At 37.6% G+C, this 18118-nt stretch overlaps 1 non-coding gene across 1 annotated transcript; it reads left to right on the top strand.

Moving 5' to 3' along the window:
- The first annotated feature begins 15650 nt into the window (after positions 1 to 15650).
- On the top strand, positions 15651 to 15769 carry LOC120586887 (5S ribosomal RNA). Its single transcript, XR_005648824.1, has one exon. It is a non-coding gene; the product is annotated as a 5S ribosomal RNA (ribosomal RNA).
- The last annotated feature ends 2349 nt before the right edge of the window (positions 15770 to 18118 follow it).

Below are 18118 nucleotides of genomic sequence, written 5' to 3' on the forward strand. Positions count from 1 at the left end.
CTACTTTGGAGCTCGCCAGTTTTCTGAGATGGTGTTTCCAAGACTTGTGGGCTGGAAGAGCAAAGCAGAGGATCACAGACCTACAACTGATGCAGACATGTTGGTGCTAGAGAGGCAGCAAAAGGGGCATGGACACCGTTGTAAATCCACCTTGGCCTGCATTTAACATTGTTTTGCAAAATGCTTATTATATCCTAATGACATCTTTCAATACCCCTGATCCTTGAACAAACTGCAATCTGTTTTTATGAATGGGGTATAGTTAGATATTCGGCACTAAAATTTCTCACTTTTTTTTCAGAAGATCACGCCTTGGGTGCTTACCAATATTCTTCACACCAGGAAGTCAGGAGGCCTTGACCCAGAAAAGATTTTTCAAATGTAGATTGGTGAGTGCATCTTGGCTAGGTTTATTAAAAGTATACATACCTTCTGGGAAAAGAAAACCTGGACATAAACACAATTGGAGTGGGGGAAACTATAACTGATGCAGGTTAATCTTTCCTGTGTCTTCAGAGAACAGCCCTGCTCCTACCGAGTAACATTGTATGCATGTGTTTTATGGTGATATTAAGGGGAAAACTATGAAAATTTGCCAAGATATTGGCATGTGAAGAGAGCCTAAGCTTATAAACTTTTGTAAAACACTCATTGAGCTGGGATTGATTGTTACCAAACTGCTTACTCTGGAGATGCTCGTAGACATTACAGGGCTAGCACCCCCTCCCCAAATTTTACAAGTAAGTCTTGCAATTTTATGAGGCAGTTGCCTCACTTAATTAACTTAGTGGCTTTAGGGAGCCTACAGCTCTTAGGAGTGAGGGTTCTAGGAACAATTGATGCTACATTATTCAAAATGGCTCCACAGAGAAGCTTCCATGACTCGGTAAACTAAAAGAAACCACTTTGTCTATTCCAGTTTATTTGACCCTTTAAACATTTTTACTTGAGCAGCCAAAGAAGAGAGTAAGAGTTTAGGCTGAAAGTTGGAGCTAGATTTTGATCTCATAAAGTGTTAGGAAGATAATTGTAGCAATATAATCTCATTATCATTAGGTACAGTTCTCTGGTAGCAAGAAAAGAAAAATCTTTTTTAAGTTTAGTCTGGCCTCATATCCTAAAATGAGAAGAACACAGTTATAGCATGGATGGAAAGGAACAAGTATTGTCATCCAGTTTTTATATTCCTACTATGTAGTATCCCTCTGGACCAGTCATTGTGTGTGAACACTTATTGACTGAAGCAACAAAAAGTAAGCTGACTTAAAGAAGTAGCTTTTAGGGTCATATGACTGATTGTTGCTGAGCAGCTGTCTGAAGAGCTTCAGTGAAAAGTATAACCCCTTCTGTTATCTAGAATAGTATGTTAGAGATTCTGCCTCAGTTTAGAGGAACAGCAAGTTTGTAACCTGAAAGACCCAACCAAAGAAATCATCATTGCCTATGTTTTCTTCTATGCATTTTATTGTTTCAGGTCTGATATTTGGGTCCTTAATCCATTTTGAGTTAATTTTGGTGTGTGGTGATAGACAACAGTCCAATTTCATTCTTTTGCAGGTGGCCTTCCAATTTTCCCAGGACCATTTATTGAAGAAGCTTTCCTTTCTCCATGGTATGTTTTTGGCTTTTCTGTCCAAAATTATTTGCCTGTATAAAATCACTTATATGTGGGATATAAACCTAAAAGCAACAAGTGAACAGGACAAACAGAGACTCAGGAACATGAACAATGGACTAGTGGTTACCAGAGGGTAGGGGTAGTGGGAGGAGGGGTATAGGTGGATGGGGTAAAGGGGGTCAAATATAGAGGGGTTGGGGGAGGGTGAAGTGGGTAAAAGAGATCAAATATACGGTAGCTGAAGGAAACTGGACTTTAGGTGGTAATCACACAATATAATATATAGATGTCAAATTATAGTGTACACCTGAAAATTATATGATTGTATTAACCAATGTTACCCCAATAAACTTAATAAACAATTAAAAAAAATTTTAAAAATCATATTGCCAACAATGTGAAATGTAGAGCACCAATCTAAAACTATAGCCATGTAGAGTTTCCAAATTATTTCTGAAACTACACCTATTCAAGATGATAAATCATTCTTGGTAATACTGAGTACATGTAACCAAGTAGCATATATATATTTGGAATGGGCATATCCAGCCCAGAATTATTCATCAGAATAGCCTTTTTCATTAAATGGAAGAAAACTGACACACACAGGTGGCCCTCATAGTAAGAAGAGGCTTTGGTAGCTTGCTCAAACTCCCACTGCAAAAGGAACTTCTGTGGAAGAGTATGAACTGGAGCCAAAGGAGCCCCAAAGATGGCTTTCTTCAACCAATTGTTCCAAAGAACAGCACCAATCTTAACCCTCCACACTTTAATCTCATTTCCTTCCAATCTAAATGAGAATGAAGGAGATTATGTGACCTGGTTGATTACTGATATATTCAAACACCTGCTTATGCCATACTGAGTTCTAGCCAGGAAAACCTCCATTTCCTTTTCTATGTCTTGGATCCTTTCAATCTGCCATCTAGAACTAGCTATCAGTAAAAGTTCTATTTCATAATTGTATTATTGGCTGAATTATTAATGGAATGAAAACAACATTTTAATGGGCATAAAGTCATTTGGAAATGAGATAAAATGTTCTAGGCACTGCCTGCCTAGATGCAGACCTAAAGCAAAAGCACTCTGACAGTTTGATTATTATGCACATTAGCACAATCTAGTTGGCTCCCAGTTCCTAGAATGAAATTCCCTGTTTGCATAACTGTCTCTCTTGGTTGTTTGCTTTTCTTGAATTTATATGAAAAGCCTCAAGGATAATTCTTTTCTTCTGATTAATCTCTCACATTTGGTTACCGTAACACTGTCTCTCATTGGCGCTATCATAAACGTCTTGCTCCTTCATTGTACCTGGGTTGGGGAGAGGGACCCAGAACTGTGGCGCAGTCCTCCAACTTGAGATCTCAGAGAAGCCAGTCAGGACCCATACTACATAATCCGTTTTCTTTTGGACCTTATTTTTTTACTATCTCCACCACCCAACCACCACTTTACCCATTCTATGACAGCCACCGTGGCATTCTTACTCTACTACAATAAGTCCCCAGCCACTGATACGCTAGTATCAGACACTTGCACTGTTACCTCTGATTGGACCAATCTTTCCCCAGATATCGGTATAATTAAATTCTCTCACCTTCAAGTCTTCGTTGAAATGTTAACTTTTCAAAGAGGCTTACCCTGACCATTCTTATATGATACTGACACCTGACCCCTGCCACTGCTTTTAACTCCTAGCTCCTTAACTGGCATTATTTTTTCTTTTATTCCTAGGACTTTACGCTTACACACTTTAGTTAATGTATCTATGTTTTGTTTTGTTTTTTATTTCTGCCTTGCCCACTAGAATTTATATATATAAATATATATATAATTTACATACATATACATATGTGTATATATGTATTATGTATGCGTGTATGTTTTAGTATAAGTTCAATGTCTCCATATATATTAGTTATAAAGATTAATGAAACAATGGGCTCTTAGTGAATCTGTTGCTTTCTTCCTTTTTGAAACTTGTATACTTTCCAAAGAATAGATTATTACTTTCCCTTCACTCTTGTAATGCTTGTTTGTCCCTGCTGGCACCAAACACTTGTCTTATTTTGCTGATCCTGATTTTTCCTTTTCTCCCATAGTATCGTTAGGTCTCCTTTCTTTATTTATTATTAATCAAGTCTTCAAATCTCATAGTCAGTAACCATAGCAAGAAGGATATACCACTGACAGGAAACAAGATTAAATCTTGAATGTGTAGAATTGAAGGAAATCCAGGTACTATCATTTCTGATCTCATTACCCATCAAGCAATCAATGGAAATCTCTCATTGACCTGGAATTCTAACACACAAGTCACCCAAGCTGGAAAACATCAAAGATTAATCCTTTCACTTACATGCAAACCATGTAATTTAGTAATAGCTACTCAACCACCATTGACCTGCTAATTAATCCATAGACTTTTTTGTTGTGCCTTTAATCATTTTCACTGATAACTGAGCCACTTTAGAAATACTCATTCTCTGCTCAGACTCACCAACTAAGTGCTTCTAGTCTGTAGTAATAAAACACTGAAATATATTGACTCCCTGCCAACTTGTTCTTTTTCTTCCTTTCTTTTCTACGTGTCAGTTGGTGCTACTATGCAGACAGAATACAGAGAGGGGGATGGAGCAGCTAGTAAATGAATAGTTTGTGTCACAGGTGAAGGTGAAAAATGATTTGTCATCTGGGTCAAGAAACAAGTTGGTCCTGCTCTCTCTGAAATGAAAATTTGCCTGTCCTCCTGACTTCCCATCAGTAATTTCAAATCAGCCTGAAAATAACTGGTTGAGGCCTTATTGCCAGAGTCTCCTTTTCTGAGAACACATGATTGATTTTCATCTTCTACCACCAAGTAACAAGTGATGTATGTTTTCTGAAAGGACCATATTTGCATGCAGTGATTCCCATAATGTCTACTGAAACTGTTAGTATGTAGAGACCCTACATGAATTCCATCCTTTGACTTGAACGGCCTTCAACTATATCTACTGCTTGAATAACAGCTTAAGTGCTGACTTGTTTCCTGCTTTGACATTTATCTACTGTGTGCCTTTGCAAGTATCAGTTCACCTCCTTGAGCCTCAGTAACCAGAATGGAAAGAACTGCCCATTTATCTGCCTCACAGGTATGTAGATAAGTTTATCTTTTGTCATATACAAGGGGCAATTCACATCAACTATTATGATTCCCTCTGAAATACCATGTAGAACTTAACTTATTTCTTATCCAGTATTTGAGAGATAGGAAAAAAAAAAAAGCCTGAGATGTTAAATGATACAGTAGCTCTAGACCTCTAGTTACTGCAATCAAAATGAGTGGCTCATCAGGCCAGGGTGATGCATCGTTAGCAAATAGACTAGCGAAAATTGTGCTTACCATGTAGTCTTCCTTTATAGAAATTACTTTTGCACCCATTCCGATTTCCCAGCAACTTAGTGAAGCCATCTGAAAGCGCAGCCAGAAATGTTAACCCCCTGCTTGCATTGAAGTAAAGCTACTAAGGAAAGGTCTGCCCATTTGGAGGTCACCTAGGGCTCTGTGTATGAGAATGAAAGTGTCTTTACTAAGAACAAGCTAGGAAGGATCCGGTATCACTTGACCAGTAGCTAGTGTGACTGATTTTCTAATGACAGAGAAAATATCCAATGAGTACTTTCTTTTTCAAGGTCATCGGTTTATGAGGTTTTACCTTTATTTCAAATATTTTCTATGGTCAAACAATTTTTAGAACACCCTGTTAGAACTGCCTCTTTTGGCAGTTAATAGTATCTTTGACTTTGACGTGGATTATTTCCAAATGTTAGCTTTATACCTCAAACAGAGTTTTAGTACCGCTAGACACATTCAAAATAAATGTGTCTAGGGGAGATTTTGAAAAGAGAAGTCTGAAGATGTCTCGAATATTATAGCAGAATTGAAATAAGAATATACCCTCCCAAGATAAGTTTATGTTTTCTTATATTTTTTCCCCTTGAGGCAGTGAATTGTGAGGATGAAAAACATATTTGGAGCCATATTCTTGGTTTAAATCCTTCCATAGGAATTTGCTAGCCATACTGACAAGCAAGTTATTTAATCTATCTGGGCTTAATATTTTCATCTTTATAGTGTAGATAAATATAGAACCCATTTTATAAGGTTATTGAAAGAGAAAAGATTTGATCTATGTAACACATTAGAATAAAATCTGGCAGGAGGCAAAAAACAGGAGTGGTATCTATTTTAGGCATTATTACTACTACTAAAGTTATTATTTCAAAACACAGAAAATGACTTGCAGAGTGTTGCCCCACAGAAGAGGTGAGTGAATCCATGACTAGGAGCTATTTCTTGAGGCTACAACCATAAAGACTTATTCTTTGCCACAGTCAATCTACCTGTACTTATATAATCAAAAACCACATGTGATGAAGACTCAGATGATAACATAGTGCAAGGGATTTAGTGAGTGTTTGAGGCGGGTGGGGGAACCTGTTTCTTGCAGAAACAGCTATAACACTAAACACTGCTTCAGAGATAGTTGATCTTTATTTTTTATAGAAGCTTAAAATAAGTGACAGACGGGGCTCTGAACTTGCAGTTGGGCTTTAAAACTGTCAGGATGTGGTGTTTTTGTATTAATATGAACATCTTTTGGCAACTCAAACAGAATAAATTATTACTAATCCTGCCCTCTGACTGCCAATGGTTTGTGAGCACAGAAGGAAGCCCCTGTGCAGAAACACCCAACTTCATGTTCTGGAAGACAAGCCAAGGGAAAGCAAATACATCATTAGATCACTGTTACCAGACCCCAAACAAAACAGGGAGAGTAAAAATAAATTGCCTATAGTTTTTTTTTTTTTCCAGTCAACGTAAACCAACCATCATTTATGGTTTCCATAATTTCATAATAATAGAAGGCCTGTGGTAATTTAGGAAAGTATACAGGACAGAACTTACCTTACACTATCATATATAATTGCACTATCCTCATATATTTATCATTTTGCAATTGACAAATGAAAATGTTATCTCAAACTTGTATTTGGGAACATCTATATGCATCCTTTAAATAATCCCTGGAGAATGGTTAAATTAATGCTGTCAGGATGTTTCAGCTTCCTTATTTATAAAAAGGACATGATCATCTCCTTACAACATCCAATGGCTTTCACTCATCCTCAAATGTTCTGCCACATTTTTTGACCAGCATCTTCCTTCAGTTTTTGCATTACTGCACTAACTTGTTCTCTCAGTTTGTGAATTACTCTTTCTTTCTTCCCTTCGATAACTCCAGTTCTTCTTGACCTCAACTGTGAACTTTCTCTAGGGTATAATTAGTGACTCTTTACACCCTTTTACTGCTTTCTCTGAAAGGGCTCATATATTTTCTTATTCATATTATATCTTTAAGCAAATGACCTCCAAATCTGTCTAGCACCTGCTTCTCACAAGGCCCCCAAATCTACTGGATATCTCTCCCTTGGTAACTTAATATCACCTTATTCTCATTATATTTATAACCATTTCAACTTACTTCCCAAGATTATCCCATTCAAGCCAATGGAGAATTTTTTCTCGTGGAGTTGACATTTAAGAGAAACCTGTGACTTTGTCTTCCTCTCACTCCAAGATGTAACTAGTCTATTGTTCCTCTATGTTTCCTTTTAATGTTCTATGTCTTCTGTCACCAAACTGATCTATTTATTTTAATTTTGTGTTACTAGTTCATAATTACTCATAGCTGCTTCTTCTCTGGACTGCCTCCATATTACCTATATCATGTAGCACCAACAATCTTTGAACACCTGATTTTATTAAATCGTTCTCCTAAATAAGAATTTACAACATTTAATTTTTGTGTTTTAGATCAATATAAAATCTTCAGCCTGTCACTTTAGACCTCATTGGAGTCTTGTAGTCATATTTCCCAAGTTTCCCAGAGAAGATCAATTTTTCTTCGGTTAGTCTGCTCAGACGCCACGCTCATTCCTGCCCATGAGTATTTATTCAGCACTTTCACCCACCTAGAGTGCCCTCATCCTTTCTCTAAACCACAAAATATGTGTCATGGATTTCCTTTATCTCTATCAATTCAGACTGCCCTCTCTTTTTCAAAACTTTCGGCAAATTTTATGAGTACTCTGGGGTCTAATAATTTTGAGATTATTATTAACTTTAAAGATATTATTCTCCCAGTGATTTTTGTTCACTGAATGTAACACTAAGTTCTATATGATCCAGCAATCTCATTTCTGGATATATATATCCAAAAGAAACAAAATCATCATCTCAAAGATCTGTATTCTCATATTCATGGGAGTATTATTCACATTCTCAATACCCAAGGTATGGAAACAATCTAAATGTCTATCAATAGGTGAATGGTTAAAGAAAATATATATACACACACATACGCCACAGAAAGTTAATTAGTTTTTTTTTGTTTTGTTTTGTTTTGTTTTTTAAAGAAGGAAATTCCTGTCATTTGCAACAACATGGATGAAACTAGAGGGCATTATGCTAAATGAAATGAGCCAGACAGGGAAAGACTAATGCCACATGGTATCACTTGTATGTGAGGTCTGAAAAAGAAAAGTCTAACTCATGGAAGCAGAAAGGTGGTCAATAGGGACCAGGGGCTGGTGAAAACAGAGGTTGGTAAAAGGATCCAAACTTTCAGTTATAAGATGAGTAAGGTCTGAAGAGCTAAGGTATGACATGGTGACTACAGCTGATAACACTATTTTATAGCTGAAATTTGCTAAGAGAGTAGAATTTAAATGTTCTGACCAAAAAAAGGAGGGAGGAAGGGAGGCAAATATGCAAGGTGATAGATGTGTTAATTAACTTGATGGGGCAGAATCCTTACATGACATATCTATATAGTAAATCATCAAGTTGTACTCTTTAAATATCTTACAACTTTGTTAATTATATCTCAATAAAACTAGAAAAAAATTATGAAAAGCTAGAAAGGTAGTTGTTGATAGAACATTGGAGTCAAGGAAATGGCCCGGATGTCAAGAAAACAAAGTGGTAAATTTCCTAAGTTCAGGCCAAAAAGATAGCCAATTTCTGGCAAAAGTGTAGGGAAAAGGCATTAAATTGATGATTGCTGGACATTTACTTGTTAATAAATTCAACAACCATTAATTAACGCATCTATATGTTGCTGGAGACATAGTATTACCTAAGAGACAAGATGTCCCCTGTGACAGAGCTTATATTATATTATTTAGAAAAAAAAATTTAGAAGTCAGTAAACACCAGGTTTCAACAGATAACTCAATGAAATAATGTCAGACCTCTGGAATAAGGCTCTCAATCAGCAGAATAAGGCACTGCTATAAACAATCCACTGTGCTACTGATTTCAGCAGAGAATTTGACTTTGTCTTTTATGATATCCTGAAAAATAAGACGGTGAAATGTGACCTTTGATTCTAATTACACTTGAAAAATGTTCTTTCCCATTTAAAATTCAATACTCTGTCAAATTTGCAGGTGACACAAAGCTGAAAGCAATATCTAATATAGCAGAGGACAGGAGCTAGACTCAAAATAATCTTGACAGGTTGGCCTAAACCAACAAGGTGAAATGTAATAGGAGTAAATACAATATTCTGTATTTGGCTGTAGACACAGGATTTTTATACGGGATTCAGAAAGCAATAAATTATAAAGAAAAATAACTTGATATATTAAACTCATCATAATTAGAAACTATGTTCATCAAAAAAATCATTAAAAAATTAATAGGCAAGTCATAGAGAGGGAGAAAATATTCACATGGAATGTATCTGATAAAGGACTGGTAACCACAATACAAAAAGAACATCTACAACTCAATAAAAAAATTGCAACTTACTTGAGATTATCAGAAATGTATCAGAAATTGAGGCACAGATACAGGAATGAATAGAGAGGTGATAAAGCATTTCTGTAAAATGTTAATTATAGAACTTAGGCGATGAGTATGTAGGTGTTTATAGATTTTTCAGTTTTTCTGTATGTGGGAAATTTTCATAATAAAATATTGAGGAAAAAGCAGGTTACAATTATAGAAGTTGTAGAAATTGTATGTTGTTTATTTAATAGAAATTTTAAATGTAAAAAGGATCAGGTTACAAAAGTATGTAACTACAGTGTGTACGTGTGTGTGTGTGTGTGTGTGTGTGTCCTACTGCATGCATTCTATAGTTATAATGGAATAAATGGGCAACAAATGTTTACCAGTGGCAGAGACATAGGGAAAGGGGAAGTAATTTTTCATTTTTGCCTATCTGTATTTTCTGGTTGACTTACAGTGAATGTGAATTGTATATTTTAAAAATCACTTTTTAATGAAGAAGTCTTATATTTTGGGTAAAAAGATAGTAAGTATACAGGATTTATCCATTTATTGGCAGAAGCAATGGGCGATACAAATAGGAAGAACTTTGTGGCCGGCTATGGGAGATTAAGTAGATGAACAAATCAGAATTACGGTGTCATGGATGGGAAAGTGAATTATATAGGGGACACTGCCCATCTTACCACTTACTCCTCTCTTGTCACAATACAGTCACATAGCACTCTTTTTATTTCTTTAAATATAACAACCCTTTCCCCTGTTCAGGTCTTCGCACATACTTTTCTCCTGCCTAATACATGCTTCTTCCTCTTTCTTCTTGTCTAATTTTACTCATCCTTCAGATATAACTTTCCCAATGAAGAATTCCACGACTTCCCAAATTAATTTAGGGCTCCCTGTCACATCACATTTTCATAGCAGTTACGATAATTAATAATAGCACATTTACTGTAGGATCATTTGTTTATTATCAGTCTTCCCTGTTAGAATCAATGTTCATCACTGTAATCCGAGTGCCCAGAGTAGCTTCTAGCACATTAGAGGAATTCAATGAATATTATTCAATAAATGAAGTTACTAAGTTTAGTTTCAGACCTGTTAAACTCCCATCAACAGAAGGACGCCAAGATAATAATATTCGGCAAGAATTTAAAGATCTGTACCTACGGTTAGTAAGTGGAAACAAAGGTAAAGTTTGGGGCAGCATCGGAAAGAAGGTATGGGATGATGTGAGAATGAATGAGCTCCTCCAAAAGGAAAATATATATAAAGGAAAAAGCAGGTAACTGTGGATCAAGCCCATCTCATTTTCTTTATCATTTTCTCTTTATCCACTTTTATCTTATTCTGAATCTTTTTATCATGTTCTTGCTTGTACAGGAAACAGGATGTCAGCTTAACTAGCACTAAATTAACTACAGCCTTAAGCATGTGAAGTGATGATGGGCTCCAGGACAGGCTTGCAGTTTCAAATCTTGGCAGCTTCGACTTGGCTTCTAGCTTCTCTACTTTTCTGCATGGCTGGGAAAGATAGGCAGCAAATGTAAGAGCAGATTCTTAGATAGTACTGTTCCAACACCATAGAAATGCCAGGAACTCACAGGGCCTCCTTCTTTCACAGCCAACGGATTCAGTATTCTATTTAGAATTAATGCAATGGCATTTATTAAATGCTTATTATGTACCATATACTATGCTTAGTAATAAAGGTTGCTGCCCTAATAGAGCTCATGGTCTGGTGGGCCAAGAGACAATAAATATGCAATCAAACAAATATTCAATTCTCAATTCAAAATCCCATTAAGGAATGGCAGAGGGGAGCAGTGCATAAAAGAAAATACCAGAGAGGGTGGTCATGTGGGTACCTAGGAAGAAATGATATTTAAGCTGAAATTTATGAGACAGAATCAGCTTTACAAAGGGAGAGGGAGTTTCAGATAGAGGAATCAGCCATATGAAAGGCTTGAGGCAGAAAATTACTTAGAATATTCAAGGACCTGAGAGCAGCCTAATAAGGCAGGAGCAGAGTGAACGTGAGGAAGAAAGAGATTTGCAAAGGTGGCTAGGATCCGATCCTTCCGACCTCCACGGCTGTGCTGAGAACGTCAGATGTCAGAGAACATTCATTGGGAAACCACTAATGGGTTTAAGCACAGAAGTGACATGATCTCGGAGAGCGACCTTAGATATTCTAACACTAGACTTCCATGTAGATGGGCATTACAATTTTTGCTGGTTTGGTGGTTTCTGTTTTTTTTTTCTTTTTCCCTCTAAGTATTCTGAGCCTATTGAGGGCTCCCCACTTACTACTATTCCAAGCCAGTATCTAAATTACAAATTAGAGGAAAATGAAAGGAATTTGAACCATGCAGTCATGATAAAAAGAGAAACAATATGTCTGTTTTTAGTAATTGTGTTGTTTTACTTTAGTGTGTCATTTTAAAGGAAAAAAAAAATTTAAAAACCTGTCATTTACAATGGCCAGAAAGGGGTGAAAAAGAACATAAGATATTACCTTGGTTTTAACGTATTCCTGACAGAGAAGGTTGTTACATACAAGAATAAATTTCCTAGAGCTTCTTCGTGAGGCCATTAGAAATTAGATACTCATTTGTCTGAAATAATTGTGGAGCTACCATGTCTGAAGTAAAAAAAAGAAAAAAGAAAAAAGATGGGCTTGATTTTCTTTCAAGTTTCCCCTGAGATGAATAACTTAAGAATCTCCAAGATATCCTTATAACCAATAAGTTACATCATAAAGAGAGATTAGAATGTGGCAAATTAGTAGGTGTTTGATAGATTTTAACTGATTTCTGGACTGACAGTAGATAGATAAATATAATATTACTGGGGAGGGAAATATCTGAATAATGGTGAGAATCTGATTTTTAATAATTATCATCATACATAAGAAACATTTCAGGTAATGGTGTGAAATGTTCTCAGCAGCCATGAGTTAGTCAAATTCAATTTGATGTGCTTTGAAGAACACATTACACTCAAGAGATGTGGCAAATCAGCAGTTACCAGGAGGCAGCCAGTAGAGGAAGAGAAGGCCAGCCACGATATGGAAGCAATTGAATGCTGGGTGTAAGCCTTGCCAAGCAGGATGGAAAAAGCAATGAAAAGGCCAGTGGAAATGGAAGATGAAGCCCAAGGTGGCAGTAGCCCCCTAAGAAGAAACCTGCCCACTGGCACAGGCAATACATTGCCAGCCAAGCAGGGGATTGCTCAATGGAAAACATCTAAATCAGGTCAGACCAGCCCACTGGCAGCAAGGCAAGCCAGTCAATGGGGTAGTCACAGCAGTGCCAAAGGCAGAATCAGTACATCCAGAGGAACATGAGATGGGCGATATCCTCAGCATGAGCTTAACGGAAGCCCACCAACTGGCAAGGGCAGTACATTTTAGCAAAACAGTAGAACAGTGTGCAAAAGCCAAGAGATGTGATTTGAGCTGTGCCAAGTAAGCAGAATGGTCTCTGAGGAAATATCAGCTTCCTACCAATCAAAAGGCCTCTGGCAGTATGAAAGCTGCATATATAGTTCCAAGTGTGGCAGGGCAAGGATCATGGCAGCAAGCATGGAGGATGCACAGAGGGAACAGTAAGCTACTACAGTGTATGCTCACAGGGCCCATCCACACTGCTCCAGTGGCCAAGCACAGCCTGAAAGACTGGGAGCACTGGACAGGAGTCAGAAAATTGAGATTTGAACTCTATCTCTGCCATTAACCATATGACCCTGGCTTGTATCTCTGCATTGTCTTTAGAACCCATTCGTTTTGTCATCTAGAAACTGCAGGTCTCCTTCCCTGAACCCAATTCCAGCACCAAATGGAGACTGGGGTGTCCCAAATGCTGATAGTTTTCCATAACTCCATGATCCCACTCTGAGGTTCCTAGTTGTCTACCATCTAAGGAAATGCTCATTTTTGTCTTCCTCCCTAATGCACATTGCTCCTTCTAGTAGTTTCTCAGTAGTATTCAGGTAGCACACAAGAAAATAAGTATACTCTGTAGAATTCCAATTTTCATATTTTTACACACACACACACACACACACACACACACACATTTTCACATCAAATAAGAAAGTATTATGCTCATGTGCCTCATGAGTTGTGTCGTAGCTGTGGGAAGAGAGGTTCTTTCTGTATTCGGCATTTACACTAAGTTCCTTCTGCTGCATCCTCCAATTTTGCCAGAGCATTAGAGCTGAAGGCTGTAGAGGCCTTTGGCAGAGCAATTCCCAGAGAAAACTAGGGAAATTCTAGAATAAAAATGAAGGTGTCTAAGTTTACAAGGAGATAGATCTCTGTGTGGGAACCTTGTTTATGAAATCTTACCACTCAACCGATCTAAACCAACAGGGCTGTCTTAAACATGCAAAATTATTCAATCAGAATATCAGGGTTCCCTTTATGTGGCATGCGTAGGCAAATAAGCCCCCAGAACAACTACAGTTAAGATATTATCTGATATGGCCACAGTCATAAGGACACACTTCAGGGATCAAGAACAGTAAGAGAAGTACTACCATGGCTGCAGGAATGGATTCTTGAGAAGTCGAGAATTCATAACCTAGGGCACCGAAGATTTTTTTATTTATTTGCACTCTTTTCTCCTATCCTCTATACTACTTATCTCTTATGAGCTGACAAAACCATTACTTAAAAGATAGGACATCAGTATTGCACTGTTAAGTTCTCCTCTGAAATCTAAGAGTTTAGGTAACATGAATTACTGTCAGGGATGCTTTGTAATAAAACTAACAGTAAACTTCAAACCATGGGCAAGATACTGAATTTCTAAAAGATTTCTTTCAAGAGCGATATTAACATTTCATGTTATTAATAGCATTCATATGAGGATTCTATCGTTCTCCACCTTATGCTTATGATCTCCCCAAATCTTCTCACAACTAAGTACTCTCTTATTATAAGAACTGGCAGGGCCTAGCTCCTGCTCTGACTTTATTTTGTATAGGAAGCCAACCCCAAATCTATCTTAGAAAGTCTACCAGCACCATAGCAAATGATGAAGTTAATTGTTTGAATATTGGCCCTGTCTAGCATAAGCTTTGAGATGGGTGTACCAAGAAATCCCAGAGCTTGCCTTTCTTTCTGCATTAATTTACAAGAATCGATTGCAGGATATAGCTTTAGTTGTTGAAAATATTGGGGAAGAGATGAAGATGGCTGATGTGGCTGAAAGAAAATGAGTGAACAAGATTTTATAAAAACTCAGAAAGTCATGAATCAAAGGAAATACTATGTGTACCTGTTATAAAAAAAAAAAAGTAAAATGTGCATGTTGTATTTATGTACATACATTTTAGTTTTAATACGACATTGTGATTAAATTCTTCCATGACTTCCATTTCCCTAAAAATTGAATGAATATACTTTTAAAATGCTTTTCTGATCAGGCTTCCCATGATCTGGATCCAGTTTTCTTCCCAGAGGTAACAACAGTGTCTCACATCTCCCCCATATCTGGCCCTCTTACATATGTGTATTTCAGCCATATCGACCTTCATCCAGTTCCTCAAATATATTACACTTCTCTCTTCTCTGGTCATTTCCCTCTGGAATATTTTCCCTAAAGTTTATACTTTGATTGACTAACTTCTACTCATGCTTCCAGGTTCCTGTTAGAGGCCATTTTCCTGATTTCCCTGTATGCTGCAGTTTTCTTTTCTATCTGCTCTCTATTCCCATAGTGCTTCTCCATCATAGCACTAATAGCAGATGCCATGTTAATGACTGTCCCCTCTGGAGCAGAAACAAAAGATGATGTATGTCCAATGTAACTCTGTATCAGCTTGTTATTTTGTGATATCCTGAGTTGAGAATAGACACTGTCTGCCCTGCATGACTCAAACACTTTAAAGAAAATACTCACTGATTATGGTCAGTGAAAATAATCTAGTTTAGAAAAGCAGGAGTCAGGCTACCATGCTTGTTGGAGCAGAAGGAAGTTTGTGTTTATGGAGTTTGATACGTGTAAACTTTTTCTGTCCATCTCTCCTAGAATCAAGGTGGAAATTCTCAATTGCTGGGACTTAACAAAACAAAAGAAAAAAACTATACAAAGTGAGGAGATCAGTGCAGGAATAATCAGATTACCATTTAATCTTATCTTGAACAGAGAATAAATGTCACTCTGTTAAAACTACCCTTGTGCCTAAAGCCATGCCACCCTGAACGTGCCCGATCCCGCCTGATCTCAGAAGCTAAGCAGGGTCGGGCCTGGTTAGTACTTGGATGGGAGACCACCTAAGAAGACCAGGTGCTATAGGCATAAAAAATAAAAAATAAGGGATTGTAAGCTGACAAGGTCCTTGTAATCTGTGAGGTCAACCAAGGGTTTCCTTCCCTAAAAAAAAACAAAACAAAACTACCCTTGTGACTAAATTCTTCCTCTCATTTTTGAATGTTTGGTCACTGTGATTAAAAATAACTAATTAATTAGAGTGAGGAAAGAGAGAAGAATATTCTCCATTACAATTAATTTCCTATAACAGTCTAGTGTCTAACATGGTGTTTTGTACATAATAGGCACTTGGTAAATATTGGTTGATTGGATTAATGCTGAAAAAATATGCCACAGGGAAAGGGTGCCATAGAGAATCAAAATTACCAGTAAAGTTACTATATACTATATCTATTATTTGTTCAACCTTAATGATACTGCCACCTAGTCAGAACGAATATGGATTACTTTGATAACGCTTTTCTTCTTTGTTTTCTTTTTTAAGGTCTGTATTACTTTCCACCAAAAAACAACTGTGGCCAAACATAGTATAAAAAACATATGCCTCTTGACTCACCGTCACTAAAAAACTCCTAAAATCGTTTGATATATTAGGAGGTGAGGAGTGAAAATTAATATGATTCCAAATATTGTTAATGGCTCTGAAAAGCAGAAAGGAGGAATTATAAAGAAGTGGCAGTGTTAGAGTAGGCATTAGCTTTAAGCTATCTCAAAGTCCCTACGGTAAGCAGTAAAAGACATCTAAGCAATGCATCATATAACATACACACACACACACACACACACACACACACACACACACACACACACACAGATGCGTGACTAGGAAGGCACAAGGACTCTGACTGCCTCTCAGAGGTCCTCTTTGCCTTAACTTCATCATCTGCAGATTTAGATCGATATAAATGTAGGTTGGTTTATTTCCAAGGAATGTGTCTTGTTTGTGGAACCCATTGCTACAGGGTCTCTTACTCAGAGACCCTTCTGGAGCATTTCACCATAGGACACACTAATCCCTGAGATGTCACACACCCAAGGATATACCAGTCCTCATCCTGACAATCTCTCCACAAAGACTCACTTTGCATTCAGGTACCTACCTCAAACATGTCTTACTTGACAACCCCAACAGCTGCAGGCCCTAGGTTCCCAGGCTCAGAGTGAGGCATATCAGGGTAAAGTCTCTCTCCCAGCACTGTGGCCAGTCTTTGTTTTATATTCCCTCCGTACAACAGTACTCTCGGTGCGGCAGATCTGCAGCCACGCGACCCTGGGTTTAGAGTATCACCATCTTTGGGGGCTTTATTGTCATGAGTGTTGCTGTTCTGTAACATCCGATGTTCTGCCTTGTAAGACGTTGGTTCCACTTGTGACAACCAACATTATTCATAAAAGACCATTATGGCATGAAATAGCATGTATACATCTGAGTTTGTGGGCACTGCTATCTTCTGCTTCCAGTCTCCAGGGAAGATTGCAACCAAATCAGTATCTCTGGTTCCCACAACCCAAAACAGATTCCCTGCAGCTTCTTCTAGAGGGAGTGAAAGCTGCTTAGAGCAGCGTGTAAATTCATAGCAAGAGGCAATAAAGGTGAGTTTTATACATTCCCATTATTGCTTCTACGTCTTTGCAATAATGTTTATTGACATGTTTGAACGGAGCACAAGCTGCAGTTCAGTTCAACTGCCTGTGAAAATGGGACATTTGTCAAGAAACAAACCTCACAGTTTTTAGTGGCTCTGACAGTGGGTATTAGAAAAGATATTGATGGGAAAAAAGAGAAAGTAGGCAGGCCTAGGGGGATAGTGTTAAGGAATATACTTAGCACAGATGCCTACAGTAGAGGAAGAAGAGATGGCTGAGGATGTAAAATTGAACACTACACACATTGAGTGACTTCCGGTTGCCTTGAAGCATATGCACTTGTGCGGGGAACATCAACAAAAACTCTCTTTGTCTCCTCTACAGTGATGCTTTTCATTCATGATTTGATTCCCACTTTGCTCACCCCTCAGCCCCACAGTCTATCTCCAATGATAATCAGGTTCTTAGAGTGTGTGTATCACTCTGTTCTTCAGGGTTCTCATGAACTAAAAAGTGAGCACAGAAACTACTTAGCATATAACTTGCCTTTAGCCATTAAATCAGTCACTCGGAATTTAATAGGAAACACATTTACTGTGGGTGTGAGGCACAGTGTTAGGTGCCAAAGCTGCGCACAGACCTTTTCTTCAAGGACTCTGCAGTCTCGTAGCAGAGCATGTTGCACTCATTAATAATACAAAACAGCTCACACATATCAAGGGACAAAAATGATCTATTAGTATTATTTTTTATTTTTCTCCTTGCCAATGCCCTAAACTAGTAAAATGT

Source organism: Pteropus medius, unplaced genomic scaffold (genome assembly GCF_902729225.1).
Source record: "Pteropus medius unplaced genomic scaffold, Ma_sr-lr_union100, whole genome shotgun sequence".
Lineage (NCBI taxonomy): Eukaryota > Metazoa > Chordata > Mammalia > Chiroptera > Pteropodidae > Pteropus > Pteropus medius.